The 24674-nt window shown below is 44.2% G+C and overlaps 1 protein-coding gene across 3 annotated transcripts in view; it reads left to right on the forward strand.

Moving 5' to 3' along the window:
* The window catches only part of SETBP1 (SET binding protein 1), a 289316-nt gene that overhangs the window by 22655 nt on the left and 241987 nt on the right, over positions 1–24674 (forward strand). The window lies entirely within an intron of this gene.

The following is a 24674-nucleotide window of genomic DNA, read 5'->3' on the forward strand; positions in this document are numbered from 1 at the left end:
TTTTTTAGCATGTTTTGCTTTGCTTACATTTGTGCCCAAATTAGTGGGAAAATGGTGCGGAACAGCCGCTCTTGTTCTGCCATGGTATTACACTGTCTCCCATTCTGGATTTTGCCTGCTTTGGTGTACCAGATGGAATATCCTCCATGTCTACTACATTATTTATGTATTACAATATTTGTGTTAACATTCATTGTCTGCGATTCAAACCAGAACAGTTGCCCAACAATTTTCTTATACAATCATGGTCACGTCAAGTGCCTTTTTGTGATGGCAATACCCACATACCCACAGTTGAGAGATTTTCCATCTATCTCAAAATTATAGATGTATTTCTCTGTTTAGTTAGGATTCTAAAATGAAATAAGGCTTAAGATTAATATGTATTGACTTGTACCAGATAGTTCAGCTGAAATCCAGAGCTTTTTACTAATGTTTATAAACTTTTGATCTGATGTTTTATTCATGATGTGACAGTCAGGACCCACACAAAGATTTTTAAGACAAGATGGCATTTTTCACCTTCACTTGAAATGAGACAATGTATGCGGCAATCTGGAATCCACATGTTGGTGGGGCCCTTCACTTTTAACTTCTATAGAACACGTCCTGTTTCAACTATTCTGTTTCATTCGTTGCTCTGAAAACACTTGAGCATGTTCTCAACAATATTGGTGTCTTAAGTTTAAAAACAAAAAAAGCCCTAATATGTTCCATTGAGGTTGATGCTGGATTTGTGTGTGGTTGACACCTGTGTGTGCTTGAAGTCAGTGGTTCATTGAGGGAAGCCACTGATGAGCAGTGATCTTTTATTGATAAAATGGCTGAGCTCTGCTATTGATTTAAATGTTTTCAAGATATCCACTCTACATGCCAAGTTAGGGGGAAAACACCTTTCTAGCCTAGCTTGGCATGTCTTTTTAATCCCAAGATCGAATTCTCCTTGAACATGACGTTGATTTGCTTGGAATTGGTGTTTTTATGACAATTTAGTCCTTTTGTCTTTCGCATAACTGAAGAAATTGTGCTACAAAATGTGTTCCCTGCCTTGTAAGAGGCCAGTCTGGCTCATGGTACACTTTTGATTCTCTCACACTAGGTCTCGCTCATTCACCGGTACCCTTACCCAGTCCCTCCTCTCTACGTACTGTCCTTGAGCATGTTGGCATTCAGTGCTCTATTCATAAATCTATTGCTTTTAGGATTGTAATGACCTCTTTCCCCCAAGGTTTGTTGTTCTTATGTCATCCAATCGGACACCATCCTTGGACATGGCTCAGTGTACCTATACTCTCTAGTTCACACTAATGCCTCCTCGCTGACGCCATCACCTCTCGCTGCCCGAAAGTACGCACACCGTGCAGCATTTGTTGGTGTCCGCATTAGGAGCGACCATGATTGATCCTTGATCAGCGTTGCACATGCTCTCTGTTGGAAAAACCACACGACTAAGCGTGTGTTCTCCTTTCATATGAGAAATCGGATTTCAAAAGCTAACACATGCTGTTTTATAAAGAAATGGGAATTGTAAATATTAGCCCTTCATGTAACACTCTGGTCTTCTTGGTAACAATAGCGGTGGATTCGTGCAGATTAGCGAGGCACAAATTGCACCAAGAGGGGCCGGTAGTGTTTGTCTAAGATGATTTTTCTCCTTTAAAACTAGCACTTTTTCCGAGGCCTTTGAAATGGCGGTGTCCTGGGGATAGTTTAAGCGACATTGTATTGTCTAATGTCTGCATATGTCTTTGTAGCATGGATGCTGCCGCTTCAATGCAAACAGCACCAGGGGGTGAGCAATGAAACGTTGAAGCAATTCAAATAACAGCATGTGGGTACACAGCGTTCTGGCACTGCCAGTCACGTGATGCTCCTCGGTGGGCACAGCCGAGCAGCTTGCTCTGCCAGCTCCTAAAGGAGGTTGCGCCAAGGGCATTTGTTCTGAGATGTGCTAGACTGACTCATGTGTGACATGTAGACCATTGGATTTAGATCGCCTAAAAGCTATAGATTATTGCATGGAAGGTACAGTTTTTTAATTGTATTGTATTGGACATAACTCAGAAATGTGTTTGTGGGTATATAGTCATTTGCAACATCCATCCATTTGAAAGAACTCTGCTGTTTTAGTCTAGGCTTGTGGTTTAAATGTTCGACTTTAGGCCTTCTTTCTGTCAATTATCGAAGTCCCCCTTTTAACAGGGCTAGTAACCACCCTTTGTTTTGTCTTTGCAGTTCTCTTTCTCTGGCCATTGATTTCCTTCTAGTTTTGCCATTTCCTATGTCGATAAATTGCAGTCGATGCTTCGAATTGCATCTGACCTACAGTAGATGCCGCCTTGTGGCTCCAGTTGCCTCATCTTGGTTTTGTAGACTTGCTATATGCCATAAGCACAACAAAAATGGAAATCATATTGGTTAAATATAATTAACACTTGTATTTAACATACCTTATGAGCATGCTAGGGTGAACTGTTGCTTTCTCCTAAGATAAACCCCCCAAAAAACATGGAGTTAAGATTGAGAAACGTAAAATATTTTCATAGCTGTTCAGGGTACCGAGTCTAGGTACACATTTATGATGGGACTCGTTTTACATTGCAATGTCTTGATAGGTTAAAAAGAATCTTTTATTTGATCGTGATATGTTACAATGCATCTAACTGACCACATCCATCATATGTCTGCAGGCCTGTAGACTGAGTAAAAGGACTTCTTACTGTTTTCTCTACTGCATGTAGCAGGCAGTCTTGAAAATAACTTCTGGCTGCTATAAGTAGTGTGCAAGAGGCCAGCATTATGAGAGAATGTGGTGTCAATGAATGGCTTAGAAATTGAGGGAAAAGAATTTTCCTAAAATTATTACTCCTCTATGGGGAGCCACGCCTTAACCCCCTCCATTTCCCCCTTTCTTTTTTTTTTCTGCCTTTTCATGTCTGTTTGAAATAGTGACTCATCACATTCGGTAGAGCTGAGGCCCTCCATCCCCATCCCCCATCTAGATGTTTCAAAAGATGCTTAGTCATCATGACGTTGCAGCCACCAAAATTGAATGATTAACTCTGCCCGCTTGATCATAAGCATGTTCTGATAAGATTTACTGACTATTTTGGAGCATCAATACTACAAGGACTGTTTGATCCATCTAATGAGAATCCCTTCAGAACATCTGGAAATAGAAGAATAAATATACTTATTTTTCATGAGTGCCTAGTGTATGTCGGGCCTGTAAGGGTGGTTGTGATTTTCCGCTTTTCACGACTGACCATGTATTAGGATTTATAGAACATGAACCTTGCTGATTGGTAACAGCGCGTATAAAAGCCGTAAGAAGTCATTAGAAATTAGTAAGGGTGTTGGAGAGAAAGGAGGGTGTACCTGATTGATATAATTATTCGTGTCGATCCTCCACATTGGCCGATGGCGTAATCACTGAAAAAGGGACCTTTAGATCCTGATATTGGCAATTACAAAAAGAAGAGGAGCATACACCAACAATGAGACTTCCTATATACAGAGAAATAATTGTTCACAAATAGAAAGACATGAGGAAGCTTTAACATCATTATAGCTCCAAAGACAGACTTCACGAAACATGTAATGCTTTGTATGTTTCCTTATGTTTGTCTTTTGTGCAATTGCCAATATTAGGGTCTTTTCAGACGATTGGCCCAAGGACTGAGCATGTATTCGTTTAAGGGAATTACACTGAGTGCGGTGAAATTTTATCACAATCGCTCAGGCCAACTTTTGTTTAAAGTCTTTAGATCGTTTGAGTTGCAGGAGGGACAGGACACTCTTGAAGTGCAGGTGAGGGATAATGGTAGGGGTCTTGCGGATTACACTGGCTACGTACACTGTGCTTGTCTCCCTTCAGGTGATTGGCCAGCCTTTTGCAGTTCTGTTTGCAGAGAAGATGTGACTTGGCTTAATCAAGAGACTTCTTTTCTCCGCAACTAAACTCTGGGGAAATAAATGAATTGGTTGAATTGTTGGCTGTGGAATCGGGACCCTCTATGCTAGTCCAGACTTGAATTCATGATCAAAATGTGTTATTCTGTGCAAATCCCTGTATGTGACCGAGCAAAGTTTCCGCCCATGCTTGCAAACATTGGGAGTTCTTAGAAACAGCCAATGTCTGTTGCTGTCATGCGAAATTATGTACATTGACCATTTGTATTTGAAGAGAGACGCTGTCCCTCTTGTGAAAGCCATTTTCTTTGCTATTATATTGGGAATTTGTGCAAGGTATCGGCTTACTTACTCCCCGTTGTAGACTGTTCATGTTTTCCTCCCACTCCATTCATTGTATTAAATCTATGGCAACAACCTGTAGTGTTCTCTCCCATAGGCATACCTTTCCCTGTCAGAGGAAGACCATGACCCTGACCATGTATTCCATTCTGTGTAGTTGTGTTCCCTCCAGAAGGTATAAATGCTTCCCAAGTGGGCATACCATTCCTTGAATTGAGACTACTACATGCTCCTGTAGATGGAACGCTCCCTTCTTTTGAAATACTGGTCCCTCCATTAGCCGTTCGTTTCCCTTGATCTGAACCTTTCCCTTGATTAGGAATATCTCCACCCTCCCCCAGCAAGCAAAGAGGGAATACCTTTCCTCCCCAGTATGCAAACCTTTCCATGTCACATACTTCCTTATTGATGGACTCTATAGATTTTGAGTTTTTCTCTTGTGTTAACATGACTTCCATTTTTAGTTATTCTGCAGACTCACCTGATGAACAACCCCAGACTCACTCAGTTTTTTTACTAGAGAACACCTTTTCTAACGTTTCTCTGTATTTTAGTTTAAAAATGTCTTGCGTTCTCAGTCGCCACAGCCATCTGGCGATGCGGAGCAGTCGTGTCCATGTCCTAAATGTAGATTTTGCTCTTCTTTTTTTTCCAGATTGTTGTTGTACATATTCGATTTAGAACAATTATAATTTGTCTATTCATTCTTTGCTCGAACTAGCAATCTGAAGTGGCACTTACCGGCTTTCATATATTTGAGCATAAACTCAAGCTGCTTCTCCCAAATCTCTGTTTCTAGGTTAATTGCACCTCGAGAAAAACATGCCCCTACTCTCGAATCTAGTTGCTATACGCCACCAGATGTGTGTCAACGATTCGTAATACAGGTCCAGGTGGAATAGAGTCCTCTAATATCGATCTAAAGATTAAGAGCGGAATTTTAGACCTAAATTGGTCTGGCATGTTATGTACAAGTCCAGCACCGGATTGGTGGAAATCCTTAAACACCAAAAAATGTCAACTGTACTTCTTCTGAATGTACACGAGATTGGTGCCAGTGATTCGGGTAGTAACATCTCTCACCACAATTCCTCGATAGACAACATTTTTAATGCTATTTAAAAAAACATCCTACCTCCATTATGTTTGCTGTAAAAGCAGGCAAGACAGTATGTTGCATGGTGGAACTTGGGAGAGCGGAGTAGAATTTTTTTTTTCTGGTCTGCTGCCTTGTAGATCAGAGGGCTGTTTCTTTCCACTTTGGGGCATTATTTAGTCACACTGACAGAATTTTTTAGAATTTGATGTGGTTCCTTCATCCTGAGTTGCCTGCTCTTTATCGTTTGCACGTACTCCCCTTCTATTTAAAATGCAACCAATCACCCCCATCCTGCTGCCATGCGCTTTAGATCTGAGAAGCCTGAGCCAGGAAGTAATTGATACGAGAAAAGGGCAGGGAGCAGGGGAACTTGGACCTGCTGGACACGGACATGACAATACTGCTGCGAGTCAGCTGTCGCCTCTTCTGCTAAATTGAGCAAATTAAAACCAAGCGCAGTGGCATGTGACAAGCGCTGCTCTCCTCCCGCGCGGGCTTGCATGCTCCAAAGTCTTGAGTCTAGTCGGTTTCTACTAATTGCAACTTGAAGCCTCGCGCCTCCATTTGTTGGCCAATCTGACCTTTTTCTTGGGAGGAGGGTCCCTCTGATACTGTTTAAAAGATCAACCCTCCCCTTCTTTTGCTGCACGAAGCAGGCTGTGTTACTATGATGGGACACAAGCTTCTTGTTGCAACTCCTGCACTAAATCATTGGAACTTGGCTACCTATGAAGGAGTAGGATGTAGACATGAATGTTTTCCCTGAACCAGTTAACCAATGTTTGTTACTACTGGTAATCCTGCTCTTCGTTGAGTCTTAAAAATGAATTTATTATCGGATGGGTTTTCAGTAGGGGCTGGCTCCTCTAGGTCTGAGATGTCCAGTTTTTATTCAGGACGAGAGGATCCATTCCTTAGTTTGAGCATATCCTGTTGAGCCTAAATGTAAATAATGTCTTGCTGTTGAGTATCCTGAAAATGTAGCATTGATGTGTGTGTCCCTGGTGAACCTACAATAGACCCGCCTTCTTTAAGTGGTGGTGGCCAAGTCTTCTGGGGCCATAAGACAGCTCACTGAACTTAAGCCTGCTACGGAGGATGTCCATTTTGCAGGTTTGAATCCCAGGCGCAGCACGATCTCCATTTCAACCTTCAGAGGTATAGATCCAGTAAGAGGCTGGTATTTTTTTGAGCTGAGTATTTAAAGGCCCGGTGCCACATGTTTTATGGCACTCGTTGACTGAGAAGAGACTGCTTACCGTTTGCAGATTGTTGGTAGCGTGCAATAACTACTCACCGCTGATCATTTTTCCTTTTCACTGATGGGATTGAACGAATCTATAATGTCAGTTTCTCGCAGATGGAGCTCTTCCAGTGGTAACCATCACAACAAACCTCGTTGAGTTTGCTGTTACTTTGTGTACGGTTGCCACCTGGGATTGCTTGTTCCACAGTACATATTTGTTTCCGATTTTCCATAAGGTGATTGGAACAGTAAGCGCACTCCTGTGCATGTATTCCAGCACAGGCATGGGCCTCGAGTGCCGCAGACGCCAAAATTCTGGAATTCGTGATCTTCTAATTATTCCCCAAATAGGACCTCGTCCATTGAAATGCCGCATATCATTCCAGACCTTATTCCTACAATCAGTGGTGCAGCAGAGGCCTTTTGCCTGATGTGTGTATTTTAAAGGCCCTCTTAGCTTTGCAAATCCTTCAGTGGACAAGCTGAAGACCGATACTTCTGAATGAACCTGGGTGAGAGGGGATTGCATTTGAGATGTTCTGTTCCTTTGGGAAAAGCTTTTGCAATAGAAGGACAAAGATCAGAGTGTCAAGAGCCTACCATTCAGGATTGGCTCCGAACTATGGAATTATAGTGCGTCTCCCTTCGTCTTTCCCCCTCTGTCCAAATCCTCATGATAGCTCATAGACTCCTCATATCTTCAAGGATCATATCAAGGAAAAAGAAAGTGCAAATTGCTCCATCCCAACTTACGCTACTGTCCAAATCAAGCCTATCCTCTTAGTTTTGAATTTCCAATCCACAGACCAGTCCCTCATCTGCATTAGCTGCTGCTTGCTGTTAGACTCTACTTTTAATGTTTGTTTTGTAACCTGCAAAGGTCTTCAGCTCAGGAAACCTGACTAACTGCCCACTCAGCTCAGTGCATTTGCTGGAATACACACAACTCGCAGATCTCGTACCAGGCTGGAAATCCAGAAGATGTGTAAAGAAGGCGGATGCCAGCAGGTTTTTTTCAGCCTGTGGACCAAGGTATTGGCAGGTTCTTCCCCCGTGCCTTGGACTCTGATCGTTCTCGTGTCAATTCAGAAATAAATGCAAACCGCGCTTATTAAAATGTTCTACCTCTCTTGACAGCAGTCCTTGTCTTCCACCTTCCCCTGAGATAATTAGTAGGCCTGGGCGGTAAATTCCGTTCCGCTCGCGGAATTTGGGTAATTTCGCGTTCCGCGGAAAACGCGAAATTGCCCAAAATTCTGCTTTCCGCGACTTCGTGAAATTTTTTGCTTGTTCGCGTTCTCAAAATGCGTGTTCGCGAGATTTTTCTTCCCGAGCACGCAAACAGCGAATGTGAACAGGAAAAAAGTATGGCGAACAAGCAATTCCGCGTGCTCGTGGAATTTCTGCGTGTTCGCGGAGATTTTTTACCGTTTCGCGGAGATTTGCATAACGCGATTACGCAAATTCCGCCCACCCCTAATAATTTGACTCTCAAATGTAGGATCTGCATTCTTTTGTGCTACCTACATTGCTCTGAGGGCCTAGGGAATGGGCTTGTGCTTTATCCAATAAAATAAATACGTAACCAAAGAGGCTGTACAGTGTAATCAGCTCATCTCAGCCCATAAGAACTGTCTGTCTGTGAATGCAATGAGCTCAAATGGAAGAAAAAAAAGGTACCCCCGGATAGAAATGCGTACTTCCTCTTTTAATGGCAGACAATGGAGTTGATTTGAATTTCAAACTGTGATGGCGGTAAACAAGCAGCCACAGGTCCAGCTAAATAGACTGAACTGTCTGAGCCAAGACACATGCGTTAGCAGGCTTTTGTGGAGAGTGCGGGTCCCGCTCTTTCCAAACCCCCCTCCATGCCCCTACTCCCTCCCTGTCTTTGTTGCTCCTCAGTTATCTGATTTCTCACCAGTTTTCTGGACCCTCAAGAATACCATCTGCTGGGTTGGCTTTCACAAGAATTTTAAGAAACGCCAATGGCCCTTTGTTTCAGCGAAACGTAAAATAAAGGCTGGCGTTTGTCGGGGGCCTGGGAAGGCCCGATATTGTGTTTCCTACTCCCCAAGGAAAGGTTGTCCTCTTTCTTCTTTTCCCTTTGATTCAATTCTCCACCACTCTGTGAACAAGTCAGAGGTTGCAGCTGCCACCGTCAGCTGTGGCGGGGAGTCCTCTTGTTTAAAATCCGCCTGTTAATCCCTCTTTGGGAGCGCCTGCCGGCAGCACATTGGCAGATGAGAATCCTGATCAGGTCTCCTTCATCAATACAGCATTTGTAATTGGAAACAAGGGCTGGGACCAAGCATTTCAGTCCATCATATTGACCTCTAATCCCTTCGATACAGTTGCCTTTCTTTTATAAACTTGCTTTAGCAACACTTTAACTTGCCATTACGAGCGTAACTTCCCCCCCCCTCCCCCCCCACCCCCCAAATATTTTCAAGTTCTAAAATCAACGTCACTGTTTGATGGGGCAGTGTGCCACTCCATTAAAAAATTATAAAATAATCTAATTTAGCACTTCGGTACAGTGCGCTATTTTCTGTATTGTGATAACTTCGGTATGCAATGGCGAATGAATTGGCGAGTCACACATTCCGTCCATTATTTATTTTTGGTGTTATTTTTTTTTGTCTAAACTATAAAAAGCTTTGAATGGGAAAGATCCATTCCACCCTAGTAGGGACCATTACGGGTACCAGTAACGCAATAATCACTTAAGTGACGTGGGTGCTATATATTTAAAAAACTGTGGTGCAAAAAAGCAATAGTTCAAAGTATGCCATTTCAGCTTGGAAACGGGGTGTGCATAATCCTGAAGGCCTATTGGCTTTTCCCACTGGAGTAGGTGATTTTCTCAAAGTGGACGCACCTTTAGTGGGGCAGGCTGCTACGATGTGCGTAGCTTTTCGCCTTAAAGTGTTGCCGTTTAAGCTTAAAGTTCCTTAGACCTGCAACTGTAAAACTGACGATGCAAAAAGCGGTCAGTTGGCTGACATCATTTGAAGATCGTGCCATACATTCTTAGGGCCTGATTATGAGCTGTTCGTTATATTTGTACTTGGGCGTAACTCCCAGTCAGAATTATGAGTTAAAAGGTATTTAATGCATCTGATAACTTTTGGATGCATTCAATACCTCAAGCTTCGTTAAATTTCAGCTGGCCGTTCCTGCCGAATCATAACAGGGAAAATGTATACGTTATTTACCATACCATTGTAGTGCGTGAAACACCAAAATCTGATTGCTATTCCCCAATTACTGGTAGTAGGTGTTGTTTTTCACAAGGATAAATATTTACCCCAGGGTATCTTTGTTTAGCAGGTGCTCTGAATTGCACCTATACTTGTAATCGGGTCCTTCGTTTTTTTTGGAGTCGTTTTGTGTCAGTATAACATAGCGACATTTAGAATTTCACTGTGCAGGTTTCCAAGGGTGTTAACAATTGGAGTGGTGTTTCGTGTAGTTTATATACTTAATTTTGAACTTGATGTAATTAAGTTACTTTTTTGGTTCTTGCGTGTTTTTATGTGTTGCTAGGTTTTTGTGAGTCTTTTATCTAACGACGGTTGTTTTTGAGGGGTTATGAAGGTGTGGTGTGTTAAACAGGGTTCTATAATTGCGAGTCTAGTGGCCAAAAACACCCTCATGCCACCAGTGGTTGATTTCTCGGACTGTAATGTTTCCTTTGGTCCCAAGCCCTCTTTCCCTCTGTCCCTGAATAGTGGTCAGACTCTTTAGGCATTTAGTTAACCAACTCTTCCATCACTCGCCTGGTTATTTTCAGGCCAGTTAATGGGCCTGCAGAATATATTTTCAGATGCACTGACTGGCTTGACCACAAATGTGCTGCGTGGCTATGCTTGTCATACGTTTCATAAGCTCTGCGTGCTATCAAAATGTGACCCCAAAACACTTTATGTGGAGCTCACCACGAAGCCTTCTCTTCTTTGTCTACATACCTATCCCAATATGCTGTGCTCTTCTGCCTTCGCTCTGCCACCTTCTGTCTACATTCTTGATTAACTTTTGCACAGGAGAGGGGACACCCCACTGTAAGTGATGATGAGAAGGGGAACCCACTGTAAGAGATGATGAGAAGGGGAACCCACTGTAAGAGATGATGAGAAGGGGAACCCACTGTAAGAGATAATGAGAAGGGGAACCCACTGTAAGAGATGATGAGAAGGGGAACCCACTGTAAGAGATGATGAGAAGGGGAACCCACTGTAAGAGATAATGAGAAGGGGAACCCACTGTAAGAGATGATGAGAAGGGGAACCCACTGTAAGAGATAATGAGAAGGGGAACCCACTGTAAGAGATGATGAGAAGGGGAACCCACTGTAAGAGATGATGAGAAGGGGAACCCACTGTAAGAGATGATGAGAAGGGGAAACCACTGTAAGAGATGATGAGAAGGGGAACCCACTGTAAGAGATGATGAGAAGGGGAACCCACTGTAAGAGATGATGAGAAGGGGAACCCACTGTAAGAGATGATGAGAAGGGGAACCCACTGTAAGAGATGATGAGAAGGGGAACCCACTGTAAGAGATGATGAGAAGGGGAACCCACTGTAAGAGATGATGAGAAGGGGAACCCACTGTAAGAGATAATGAGAAGGGGAACCCACTGTAAGAGATGATGAGAAGGGGAACCCACTGTAAGAGATGATGAGAAGGGGAACCCACTGTAAGAGATGATGAGAAGGGGAACCCACTGTAAGAGATGATGAGAAGGGGAACCCACTGTAAGAGATGATGAGAAGGGGAACCCACTGTAAGAGATAATGAGAAGGGGAACCCACTGTAAGAGATAATGAGAAGGGGAACCCACTGTAAGAGATAATGAGAAGGGGAACCCACTGTAAGAGATAATGAGAAGGGGGAACCCACTGTAAGAGATAATGAGAAGGGGAACCCACTGTAAGAGATGAGAAGGGGAACCCACTGTAAGAGATGATGAGAAGGGGAACCCACTGTAAGAGACCATGAGAAGGGGAACCCACTGTAAGAGATGATGAGAAGGGGAACCCACTGTAAGAGATAATGAGAAGGGGAACCCACTGTAAGAGATAATGAGAAGGGGAACCCACTGTAAGAGATGATGAGAAGGGGAACCCACTGTAAGAGATGATGAGAAGGGGAACCCACTGTAAGAGATAATGAGAAGGGGAACCCACTGTAAGAGACGATGAGAAGGGGAACCCACTGTAAGAGATGATGAGAAGGGGAACCCACTGTAAGAGATGATGAGAAGGGGAACCCACTGTAAGAGATGATGAGAAGGGGAACCCACTGTAAGAGATGATGAGAAGGGGAACCCACTGTAAGAGCTAGTTTGGTGTGCTTTTATTATAAAGTGTTACCTCCTATTCTTGAGGGTGGTGGTACTTGGATCTGCTGCTGCTTTTTACATATATATGCTGTGAATGTGCCTAGTTTTAGAGCAAACTGTGGTTGTTTTTGAAACGAGGTTCTTCTTGTGTTTCAGGTTTAATGTGCTTATTAGCTGACCCCAAGTCTCACATCATACAGTGAAGCATTGAGGTGGTCCTCTCGGGAACTATGGTGAGGTCCAATCACTATTGGACAAGCTGGTGTGGTGGTGATGAAGACATCGGGCAAATTGGTGTGCATTGGCCTTCTTGTGACTCTATTGTGGGCGTTATATAGAGATCCAGGATAGCTTTCAGATGACCACCCCCCTCCAGCTCCAGGGCCTAGAAATGTTGCTGAGTGGTGTCTCTAGCTCCGCATTACAGGCAGAACAACCGTTGATGTGTGTAAAAGGCCACGGCCAAGCCGGGGCCCAGCTCCTCCAGATGGGAGCATGGTTGCCCTTGGGTTAGGTCTTGTACCTGCTTCCTTTGCATATCGGCCTCCATTTCAGAGGGCTGCTAATTCTGTTTCCGGCCCAATGCCGTTGTGATCCTTTCAGTAGTGGCCAGTAGGGCTGTGTCTGTGATTGGATTCAAGAGTCAAATCTGAATAGCAGTGACAGTTGCCCCCTATGACTTCATGACGGGTGTGTTTCCCATGACTAGTCATAAACAAGGCTGAAAGTGGGGCCAAGCATAGAGAGATCCCTTGGGTTACAGGCATGTAAAGCATATTTATGCTGTCTTTGCCAACCGGCAAGCAAGTGAGCTGCTGGTATCGGAGACACTGCGGAGAATGCTACCGGGAAGAAGAATTTAAAACAAGCATTGGCATAGCCAATAGGTCTCGCCTTTGGGACCTTATAAGTGTTTAGCCATGCAACAGTTGCATAACTAAACAGTTATAAGGTCCCAAAAGTGAGACCTATTGGCTATGCCAAGCGGCCGTGGGGCCGCAAAAGTGAAAGTGATCACGATAGCGATCAAACATCAAAGCGGCCGTCGGCTGCTAAAGTGAAAGTAATCGCGGTAAAGCGCGGCGCCCACGCACCTGCACTGTAGCTCTAGGCTGGCCTGGTAGCACTTTTTGGAGCCCTCTCAATAAGTCTCGCCAGACCAGCGCATGCGCTGGGTCAGGTGAGACCTAAAAAAACATATATTACAAAGGTCATTGTCGATTGGTTCTTGCTGGGGAGAACCTAAAAAAGTAAAGGGTTTGATACGCGTCAACAGTTGTTCTACCAAACATTGTTTCAAAATAAGTCCTTGAGCTTCGAGCCAGTGATTAGTTCTCCCTGAGTCCCATATAGGCACTGTTTGGTCATGGCCCATTCAGTTAGGAGCTAAAAATGTGGTCATGAGAGAAAATTATAATTTTCTATGTGGTATGATTTAACTGTATGTTTATTGTTGTTGATGTATTGTGTTGCATTGCTCTGCATATCAAAAAATAGCTTTACATGTTTTTGAATATTTTCTGTATATGTAAAAACAGTAAATTTGCTTGTAATTTTGTTAATGGGATTTTTCTAAAAAGTCCTTTCAAAACTGATTAAAATAAATGGTGATCACAATAATTAAGGTGTGTGATCACAAATTGAAATTAATGCATGAAAGTGTATCAGTACTGGCATTTGAGAGGTTTTCTGAGTTTGCCAACCTTGGCATAACTTTTGATGATGCATATTCGGACACTTTACTGTGGTCTAATTGTTTTTCTGGATTGATTGTCTTTCTCGACTGATTTTATTTCTGTGGGCTGGTCGCCTGTATTTCTGTGGGCTTCTTGTCCTTCTGTGGGCTGCTTGTCTTTCACTGCTTGTCTTTTTGTGGGTTGCTTGTCTTTGTGAGCTGCTTGTCTTTCTGTGGACTGCGTGTCCTTCTGTGTACTGTTTGTCGTTAACTGTTTGTCCTGCTTGTCCTTCTGGTCCTTCTGTGGACTGCTTGTCTTTCACTTCATGTCTTCCTGTGAACTGCTTCTCTTCCTGTGGACTACTTGTCTTTCCCTGCGTTTCTTTCTGTGGGCTGCTTCTCTTTCACGGTTTGTCCTTCTGTGGACTGCTTGTCTTTGATTACTTGTCCTTCTGTGGGCTGCTTGCCTTTCTGTGGGCTGCTTGCCTTTCTGTGGGCTGCTTGCCTTTCTGTGGGCTGCTTGCCTTTCTGTGGGCTGCTTGTCCTTCTGTGGGCTGCTTGCCTTTCTGTGGGCTGCTTGTCCTTCTGTGGGCTGCTTGCCCTTCTGTGGGCTGCTTGTCGTTCTGTGGGCTGCTTGCCGTTCTGTGGGCTGCTTGCCGTTCTGTGGGCTGCTTGCCGTTCTGTGGGCTGCTTGCCTTTCTGTGGGCTGCTTGCCTTTCTGTGGGCTGCTTGCCTTTCTGTGGGCTGCTTGCCTTTCTGTGGGCTGCTTGTCCTTCTGTGGGCTGCTTGTCCTTCTGTGGGCTGCTTCTCTTTCACTGCTTGCCGTTCTGTGGGCTGCTTGCCTTTCTGTGGGCTGCTTGTCCTTCTGTGGGCTGCTTGTCCTTCTGTGGGCTGCTTCTCTTTCACTGCTTGCCGTTCTGTGGGCTGCTTGCCTTTCTGTGGGCTGCCTGCCTTTCTGCGGGCTGCCTGTCTTTCACTGCTTGTCCTTCTGAGGACTGCTTGTCTTTCACTGCGTATCCTTCTGTGGGCTGCCTGTCCCTCGGTGGACTGATTGTTTCCAACGCCCCTCGGAGTGTCGGAGGGTGGCTCTGTCGCTCATGCCAGCTCTCTTGGGCAGGTTATGAAGATGGAGCGCTTCCTCAGTGACTCTGCTTCAGCACTTCACACCCGCAGAGGTTCAAGGGGTGATTTGTCACTGCAGATGCCATGTTGTTTCTTGCCTTTTGCCCTCCCTTGTCCCACCCTTTTCATTGTCTGGCCTGCTCCCAATTGCATGTCTGAGGACGTGGTGCCTGTGCATCCCAAACGGTGTTGACGGTACGTTAAAAAGGGCTTTTCCCGTCTGTGTTTAATGAGGAGCGATGATGCCCGGCCTGAGTGCGTCTCCCGGTGGTTTCTGGCAGGCGGCCTGTTTGCTGCATTTGACGCTTGGTGGCGACCGAAGGCAACGGCCCGCACGGCTGAAGGGAAAACAAACAATGAAAACCTGTTTCTCTGATATTAAACATTTCAAAGGAAAGTTTAAAAAAGGAAGGGCTGGTGTCAAGCTGAACACAAGCGACAGTGTAAAACCACGCAGCCTATTGGCCTGCAGCCAAGCCAAAAATCCACGCGTCCAGTTGCAAAGTTATGAGACGTCAACAAAAACATTCCCTCTAATCTCAGGCTGTTAGTTTCGAGTTTGTCTCTCTGTGCTCAGGGTCACAGTGCAGTCAGTAGCTATTCACTCATAACTGGCAAACATTGGCAGCCCTTTGCCAATGTGATGTTTAGGGTAAACAAACACCATCTGAAGACCGCATGCCGGGCGCTCTTCCCCCCCCCCCCCTGCCGCCCCCCCCCCCACACACACACACACACAGCCTTTGACTAAGGTTGGCTGGGGGGGTCGGATGGGGGTGAAAGGGCGGACAGTTACGGCGAATCCTGTTGGTATACATCGTATGTCGGGTCACATGGCACGCCTGCTAACCGCCTTTTGTTTATACAGCCGCCCGGGCCCAGGCAAATCTCTGCGGCTTCCAGGCGTCTATTTCCATACACGCCTGTTATTTGCAAAGCGAGCGAGTGTGCTCGGTGGCGGCCCTGTGCGGCTTCACGGTGTGTGTTTGTGCAGACGCTGTCTCGTGGCATTCAGGGAAGGCGATGCCGGGTGCGCGCTTTGTCGGCTCCCGCTTTCGGAGCCTTTCACACGGGCCGGGAGCAGATGGCAGGGACATCCCATGTGTGTTATTTTTGAACATTCCTATTGAACGTCTGGGAGGGTCTTTGTCTCTTTCTTCGTCTTTTTTTAACCATGTGGGATTTTCATCTTGCTGCTCTCCTGCTCATTAAAGTTCAGTTTTGTGAAAGAGGTGAGAGGGAGCCGAGACTTGGGCTGCTTCAGGCAACATGAGGGGGCCCGGGGCAGTTCATCCATGCATGTAGTGTCTTTAGTAATTGGTTGCGGGGTACTTTGTTGAACATCACACATTTTTACTGAAATTAAGGTGTGGTCCTCTTCGAATTGAATAGCCACAGATCATTCTAGGATATTCGAAAAATGCAAAGAGGTCAGCACCAGAACAGGTCAAATTCCAAACTCGGATGAAAATAGGAAGGCCTAAACACAGGGTACTATCGGGTATATGATAACGGTGGGGGAGCCACTGAAACTCCGAGCCTGACTCTGGCTCAGCTCGAGGTCCCGTTGGAAACTCCAGCCCATAACGAGCCGAGCTTTCATGCGGCTTCTGCCGGCGACCCCCCCTCTTCCCTTAGGCATAGAGCGGTAAAAAGACAGCATTCACGTTTGAGGTAGAAAGGAGAGACCAATAGATACCCATTTAGAGGTTGATTTGAGAGGGGAAAAAACTGAATTAATCACGACTTCCCCTCTTAACTAAATTGTGAGGTCTTAGGGAATTTTATATTTTACCGATCATTTTAATTCTTCAATATTGTGCATAAAAAGACCATCAAGTATGTGAGTTCGGTATACCACCTATAGAAAAACCGATTGTGTTTGAACTATAATGTTTCTATGTATATAATAATCATCTCGGCCACATCTAGGTTTCACAGGGACGGCAGTCTGTGTCTTAATTCCCTAATGCACCGTCACCCGAGCGGGGTGGGGGCAGAACGGTTCTAAGTTCAGGTTTAAAAACTATTACTTCTCATTGCAGCGTTTTAATGCGATGTATTCATGTCAAAGCTTTCAAGTGTTAATTAAAAACACTTTTTTGAATATTAGTAAGATGTTATCATATTTTCAGAGATGTCTGTTTTATGATTTACATGGCGTACATTTTCAAGGCTGTATCCAAAAACTGGGTTTGTACTGTTCCTATAAAGACAGAGGAGGGAGGGTGAATAAAGCAATACTAGTTTTCCAATAGGGAGGCGTGCTCCAAGTAGGAGCGCGTGCCCTCACACACCCAAAAGGTGTCATGCTTCATCATTGGGCAAGCTCCTCTTCGGGCCGGCGCTGCAATGCCCGACGGGCACCCACGAGGGGGCTTTTTGCCAGAGGTCTTTTCATATAATGCCGTATAATGAAGTGGGGGTGAAAGGGTGGTACATTTTGTAGAGTGCGGAAGAGTTTTTTAGTAGTAGTGAATTAAAATATGTATAGTGTTGTTCATTGTCAATTAACTTTATTGATGGAACTCGCTACCCTAGTTAAAAATGTGGTGCTTATACCGGATGCAATGGTCCTAATAAAACTAATCTGTGTGTAATCTTGAATATCGTTAACATGTTTCTCCCCTATGCAAGTCCAGACTGATCTAGTGGCGATTCTTCAGGACCTAGAGTATATAACTACACTACAAATTGACTAATTTCTTTATCCTATTCGTAATGTCATAGTAATCTGTCAAATATCAGGTCAGACTGAATTATTGATTGTACCTTAACATGGATAATAATACCAAACCGGGTAACTATTGGCTCCTTCAGGCTCAGAGTAGTATGCATATTAGGGTCTTGCACGTGGGTTAGCGTTTTCCCTTAGACCTACCGCAAGACTGCTCGCCACGGAAGACAAAACTCTTCCATACACTACAACATTTACCACCTGTATGGGGCATATACAAAAAGACCTCCGGCAAAGTGCTCCCTCGTGGGTGCCCATCTGGCATTGCCAGCTCCGGCCCGACGAGCAGCTTGCCCATTGATGAAGCATGACACCTTTCGTGGTGTGTGAGGGCACTTGTTCCTACTTGGAGCACTCCCCCCTTCTGGAACACTAGTATCGCTTTATTAACCCTCTCTCCTCTGTCTTTCTAGGAACAGCACAAACCTAATTTTTTGATACAGTCTGCTAATATTAGGAGCAGGTGTTCTGAATCTTTATAAAAGCTGCTGGTTCCTCTAGGTGGAGAGTACATTTTCAAGGCTCAGCTTGTGCACGGGCTCTAAGAGCCAAGCCACACTCTTGTCTCGGCTCAGGCTTGGCTCGCCCTGTTACTTTGTTAGCTCGCCCACCACTAGTATATGGAAAGATAGCACCCGGATTCAACCACAAATCTGCTAAAGATGAAGTCTTAACCCCCTTCTGCAGAAAAAAAGGTAGGGAAGAAGCTAGAATTGCTCTGTAAATTCTAAAGTAAGCAACTTATACAAACTATTGTCACAGGTTATTCCAAATTTAAAATATAAAGACTGTTGGAGCCAATTGCATAAGAAATGGTGCGTTTAGATTAACTATTTGGCACCCTACACAACTGTATAGAACAGAGTATTGTTTCATCCCATCCATATTTTACGTCCTGCAACTGTATCTGGGTTCAATTTGAATCCTTACTTTGAGAATGTACTTACAGGCACTTGACTGCTAATGTGGTTGATAGAACCCACTGTTTTTTGGTCACCTACTCCGTGTTTCACACGTCACTATAGTAATGGTGATTCTGCACGTAAAATACACAGAATACCAAATTTCCAGTCTTGCACTCTTTACAAAGCCTGGTGGCAAAAAAGCTGTGTAGGGTTTACAGAATCAACAGGCATCCAGGCCAATATTCCTTCTCATTTTTTGAAAAAATCCTTATTTTCCCCCATAAGTCTTCTGTCTTTCTGTGGTAATCTATTTCACCCTACCAGCGAAATGTGGTGTTCACGGAGGACAGTGTTTACAGTATGGATCTAACTCTTCGGAAAATAATTTTGGAAATGTATAAGTGGGAAACTCCTACATGTGTTTGAAGTTTTCTCTCTCTTTTTCCTTCCTCTCTGGTATTCTAGCATCTAAAGGCTATGTATTTTGCAGGGTGCCCATCCGCTCTCCACTCACTCAAAATTCAAGAAAGAACTCATTTTTGGGAAGTTCAACCTCCTGAAATCTCCCTATGATGATGGGAATTACCCTTCTAGGCAAAATTAAGGACTTGCGATAGGTCTTTGTGCTTATCACGCTTGTGTACATGTATGTGTCAATTAGCTAACACCATTATTATTGTTATGTACAAAATACACTTACAGGCTTTAACTTCATTCTTTTGTTGACATGCCATCTGGGCCCTTCTTTTTGGCCCATGTGCATTTAGTAGAACATTAGTTGGTAGCTCATCTCGGTGGCACATGAGATAAAACTTTCCCTTTTCTATCCCTCCACTATCCTTTTTCATACCAGATAAGACTATTCTGTCCACCGCTCAAATTAATTTCATATTTCACCACTAATCCTTTTTGGGTTCTGGATTAGCGTACTACTCACCGAAAAGCGCTGCGACACCTCATCAGGGGTAGTAAGCGCTATATAAATACAATTACAAAGGCAACTGGATCGATGCCTGAGCCATAATCCAATAATACCTAGCCACATCAGTGTCTTGCTCTCCTCAACTAAACCTGCACACATTTTCCACGTGACACTCTAGCGGATGCTGACATGTTTTCTGGAGCAGAGCTGGCCCTGCCTAAACCTGTTCCACCACCCCTTGGATGTGGCATTGGAAGGTAAAGGTCACCGGATCAGCCCATGGGTCAACAGTCAGATCTGAGGTGTTGGGTCTGCTGAAATAACTGTGATTGAAGTCTGTGGCCAAATGCTGATGGACATCCTAACAGAGGGAGAGGAGTACGAATTCCTACCTGCCTCCCTAATTGAGGACATGTTTTGAATAGTTTGCTGATCGATGCATTAGGCTGGGAGGAATTCCTTTCTTCCTTCTTTTAGTCAAAGAAGGAAGCTCAAGAGCTTATCCGCTGTGGAAGAAACCGGAATTTTGAGAATTCTTTTTTTATGTGATGAAAGGACCAAAATGGAGACGGTATCCAAATGATGGAGCAACTCTCAACAGACTGCTTTGCAGTAAATATTTGAACCATTTCACACTAGACACCTCAAAATGATGCCTGGGCTCGTCACACTTTTGAATGCAGAGTTTTAGGCATGTATGGAAATCTGTGAGGCTATGAATACCTTCTCTCCAAGTTAATATCGAGGGAGAAAAAGTGTTGGTAAAGACCGGAGGGATATCAGCTGTTGGCTATCCCTGCTCGCGATATTTACCGCGGTGATAGCTTTGTTTCCATTAAGCCAATCTCAGTCGATACATTTTGCAATTGCTTGATGCCATCAACCATGGCCCTCCTTTTTTCAGTTTGCACAGTGTTTGTATTATGGTACACTTTTATCAGAATTATGTGTGGACAGTGTTTAAGGAATGCAATCTCCTTAGTGATAAATCTGTACAACAGTAATCAACACAGTATTTATATGGGTGTTGCCCGTAATCATGCTTGTGTGTTTAGTTTACGAACTATGCGCCAACTATCGGCACGTGTCACTTTATTTGTATTCTGTCACTTTAATAATTTAGCATGCATTGTAACTTTAATGTCTGCAAAGACCCAGGAACATGTATTTACGAAAGTAAGATGGCAACCACAATAGGTTTGACAAAGGCAGCCGTGGCTGCTGAAACATGCTACCAGTTGTTTGTGCCAGTAAATCATCTCAAAGCGATCCCGAGCATGCGGAAGTCTGTCTTGATAGAATGGCAGGCCTGTGAAGTTGAGATATATATATATAGATAGATAGATATTAGAGAGAGATAGATAGATAGATATTATTTATTTTTTTAATAGTCCTTTTACAGTGCATGGGTCCCTCATATTTATAGACGGGCCTGAGGTCTTGGCTGGGAACTGAGGGGCTTTTTGTTATACATCCTACATTGTGTAGTTTCCTGAGATCATGGCTGCCCTGCATTGGTGGTACTGTGTGGAGCGGAGGTGCTTTTTGTTATATATCCTACATTGTGTAGTATCCTGAGATCATGGCTGCCCTCCATTGGTGGCACCGTGTGGCGCTCAGGGGCTTTGTTATACATCCTACATTGTGTAGTTTCCTGAGATCATGGCTGCCCTCCATTGGTGGCACTGTGTGGCGCTCAGGGGCTTTGTTATACATCCTACATTGTGTAGTTTCCTGAGATCATGGCTGCCCTGCATTGGTGGTACTGTGTGGAGCTGAGGTGCTTTTTGTTATACATCCTACATTGTGTAGTATCCTGCGATCATGGCTGCCCTCCATTGGTGGCACCGTGTGGCGCTCAGGGGCTTTGTTATACATTCTACATTGTGTAGTTTCCTGAGATCATGGCTGCCCTGCATTGGTGGTACTGTGTGGAGCTGAGGTGCTTTTTGTTATATATCCTACATTGTGTAGTTTCCTGAGATCATGGCTGCCCTGCATTGGTGGTACTGTGTGGAGCTGAGGTGCTTTTTGTTATAGATCCTACATTGTGTAGTTTCCTGAGATCATGGCTGCCCTGCATTGGTGGTACTGTGTGGAGCTGAGGTGCTTTTTGTTATATATCCTACATTGTGTAGTATCCTGAGATCATGGCTGCCCTGCATTGGTGGTACTGTGTGGAGCGGAGGTGCTTTTTGTTATACATCCTACATTGTGTAGTATCCTGAGATCATGGCTGCCCTCCATTGGTGGTACTGTGTGGCGCTCAGGGGCTTTGTTATACATTCTACATTGTGTAGTTTCCTGAGATCATGGCTGCCCTGCATTGGTGGTACTGTGTGGAGCTGAGGTGCTTTTTGTTATATATCCTACATTGCGTAGTATCCTGAGATCATGGCTGCCCTGCATTGGTGGTACTGTGTGGAGCTGAGGTGCTTTTTGTTATATATCCTACATTGCGTAGTATCCTGAGATCATGGCTGCCCTGCATTGGTGGTACTGTGTGGAGCTGAGGTGCTTTTTGTTATACATCCTACATTGTGTAGTTTCCTGAGATCATGGCTGCCCTGCATTGGTGGTACTGTGTGGAGCTGAGGTGCTTTTTGTTATAGATCCTACATTGTGTAGTTTCCTGAGATCATGGCTGCCCTGCATTGGTGGTACTGTGTGGAGCTGAGGTGCTTTTTGTTATATATCCTACATTGTGTAGTATCCTGAGATCATGGCTGCCCTGCATTGGTGGTACTGTGTGGAGCGGAGGTGCTTTTTGTTATACATCCTACATTGTGTAGTATCCTGAGATCATGGCTGCCCTCCATTGGTGGTACTGTGTGGCGCTCAGGGGCTTTGTTATACATTCTACATTGTGTAGTTTCCTGAGATCATGGCTGCCCTGCATTGGTGGTACTGTGTGGAGCTGAGGTGCTTTTTGTTATATATCCTACATTGCGTAGTATCCTGAGATCATGGCTGCCCTGCATTGGTGGTACTGTGTGGAGCTGAGGTGCTTTTTGTTATATATCCTACATTGCGTAGTATCCTGAGATCATGGCTGCCCTGCATTGGTGGTACTGTGTGGAGCTGAGGTGCTTTTTGTTATACATCCTACATTGTGTAGTTTCCTGAGATCATGGCTGCCCTGCATTGGTGGTACTGTGTGGAGCTGAGGTGCTTTTTGTTATACATCCTACATTGTGTAGTATCCTGCGATCATGGCTGCCCTCCATTGGTGGTACTGTGTGGAGCTCAGGGGCTTTGTTATACATCCTACATTGTGTAGTTTCCTGAGATCATGGCTGCCCTGCATTGGTGGTGCTGTGTGGAGCTGAGGTGCTTTTTGTTATATATCCTACATTGTGTAGTTTCCTGAGATCATGGCTGCCCTGCATTGGTGGTGCTGTGTGGAGCTCAGGTGCTTTGTCTTCTGAATCGCTTACTAATGACTGCGCTAGTTCCCCTACATGGCCACCATAGCTCCCAGCACACCATGGAGTCCAGGCCATAGCGCAGGCGTGGGACTTGTTTTCTCGCTGATGTACACCGATAGCACTAATGCACGGCGAGTGGGCGTTCAGTGCTCTCAGCGGCTCGCTCACAGCAGTGCTCAGGTGACCACATTAGCCACTTGCACCTTCCCGAGAGCGGTGACTCACCCTGTTTGTTTCCTCCCACGTTCTGCACAGAAAGAACGATGTGTTTTTCACTTCGCAGAATTTCCATCTTACTCGGAACTATAGCGTGATAACAAGTGCAGGAAGGGGGCAGGTGGGCATTTCACGTCTGGTGCCCATGCAAAGAGGGGCGATTCGATTTAAATTAATTTAGATAACAAAACAGGCCCTCAATGGTGATTAAATATAAGATTAGAGCAACTAGAAAGGCAAAACGGAGTATTTACAAGCAAGTCCAATTACAAATTTTAAGAGCTATAATCGGAACCAATGTTAATGCTCAGTGCACTGAAGACCAGTTCATATAATCTAGCTCTGTATGGGATTCTGTAACCTCCATGAACAGGGATGATTTGTATATTTTTGGGATATTAAGATGTACCCTTTTAGTATTGAAATTCAGAATAATGTACTGCAAAATCAAAGTCCTTGTTACAATTGTTACCTTCTTTTTAAATGCATAATTTGGCTTTAAATTGTGTATAGCAAGCCATCGCTGTGTGTCATGCTGTCCATTCTCCATATGTAACCCATCTCTTTTCTATTTATTACTGGCATCTATAGTGCGCAGCCCTAGCCGCGGGTGCATCGGGGCGGCTAACCTAAAAATAAGAAAGACACAGTACAGTAGCTTATAACTGGCATAAATATCTCTTCCTCAACTCTACAGCTCGTACAGCGAGTTTAAGGAATTTAAAATGTATGCTCTTAATAGAATGTCAGGAAATTGGGGGTAGTTCTTATGCTTTCAGGAATTTGGGTGCGGAGTCTGGGTGCAAGACCTGAGAAGACCCGTTTTTTTCCAAAAAGGGATTCCAAGCTTTAGTCTTTCTTTTCTTCCTATTGCTCTTGGGTCCTCAGCGGTGCATGATTTTTGCTTTAAGTAGCTTAGGAGCCCTGAATTCTTGAAAGTAATGCGTACCTCAACAGGAAGCCACTGAGGTTGTTTCAGTGGAGGCTTATGTGGCTAGCTTGTAAGCAGCCTTCGGTATTGCATGCAAGATGGCCGCGGTTGGAGCGATTGTCGATTTAGGGAGGCCTGGGCGTTGCCACTGGCAAGTGAGAGAGAACAGGCGGATCTGAAGCTCCTCACTACCAAAACCTACTTTATTTGTCTTAAGCCTCTTTTGTCCTTCATGCGACCTAGAGATTAAATCACTTATGATTTTTTCAAAAAACAAAAATGATTAAAATGCCCAGAATACTTTTGATTGTGAGTTGTGTTTTATGGTCTGTATAATGACACTGTTATTATTAAATTATGAAATGGGGTTGCATGGGCAGCAGGATGATTACTGTCTATATATAATCTTCAGGCTAATTTTACATACTAGCATTATCTAGTTGGCTATGATATTTTATTATCCTATAAGTTTATCTGCACTTCTGTCCTAAGCAGTTTGTGTTTTATTTTATTTACAGTTTTTATTACCTAATCAAATCTGGTAGGATTTTATAGAGTGGGAAGGATAAGAGGCTGAGTGTGCTCTGATTGTGTCCAAGCTCCCAGATTCGCACGGATTGTACAGCTGGTGCTTTAAGCGGCTGAGCCATAAAGATGTCTGCACCAAGCTAGTAAAAGCTCCGTAATCGCTGAGGGTTTTAAAATCGCAGGGGGCTCATAAGGAAATTTTGGGTGGCTCGTGAGACAATACATTTGTGTTCGTTCAGAGCCAAGATGTATTTGAGTCCTTCA

Source organism: Triturus cristatus, chromosome 2_1, assembly GCF_964204655.1.
Source record: "Triturus cristatus chromosome 2_1, aTriCri1.1, whole genome shotgun sequence".
NCBI lineage: Eukaryota > Metazoa > Chordata > Amphibia > Caudata > Salamandridae > Triturus > Triturus cristatus.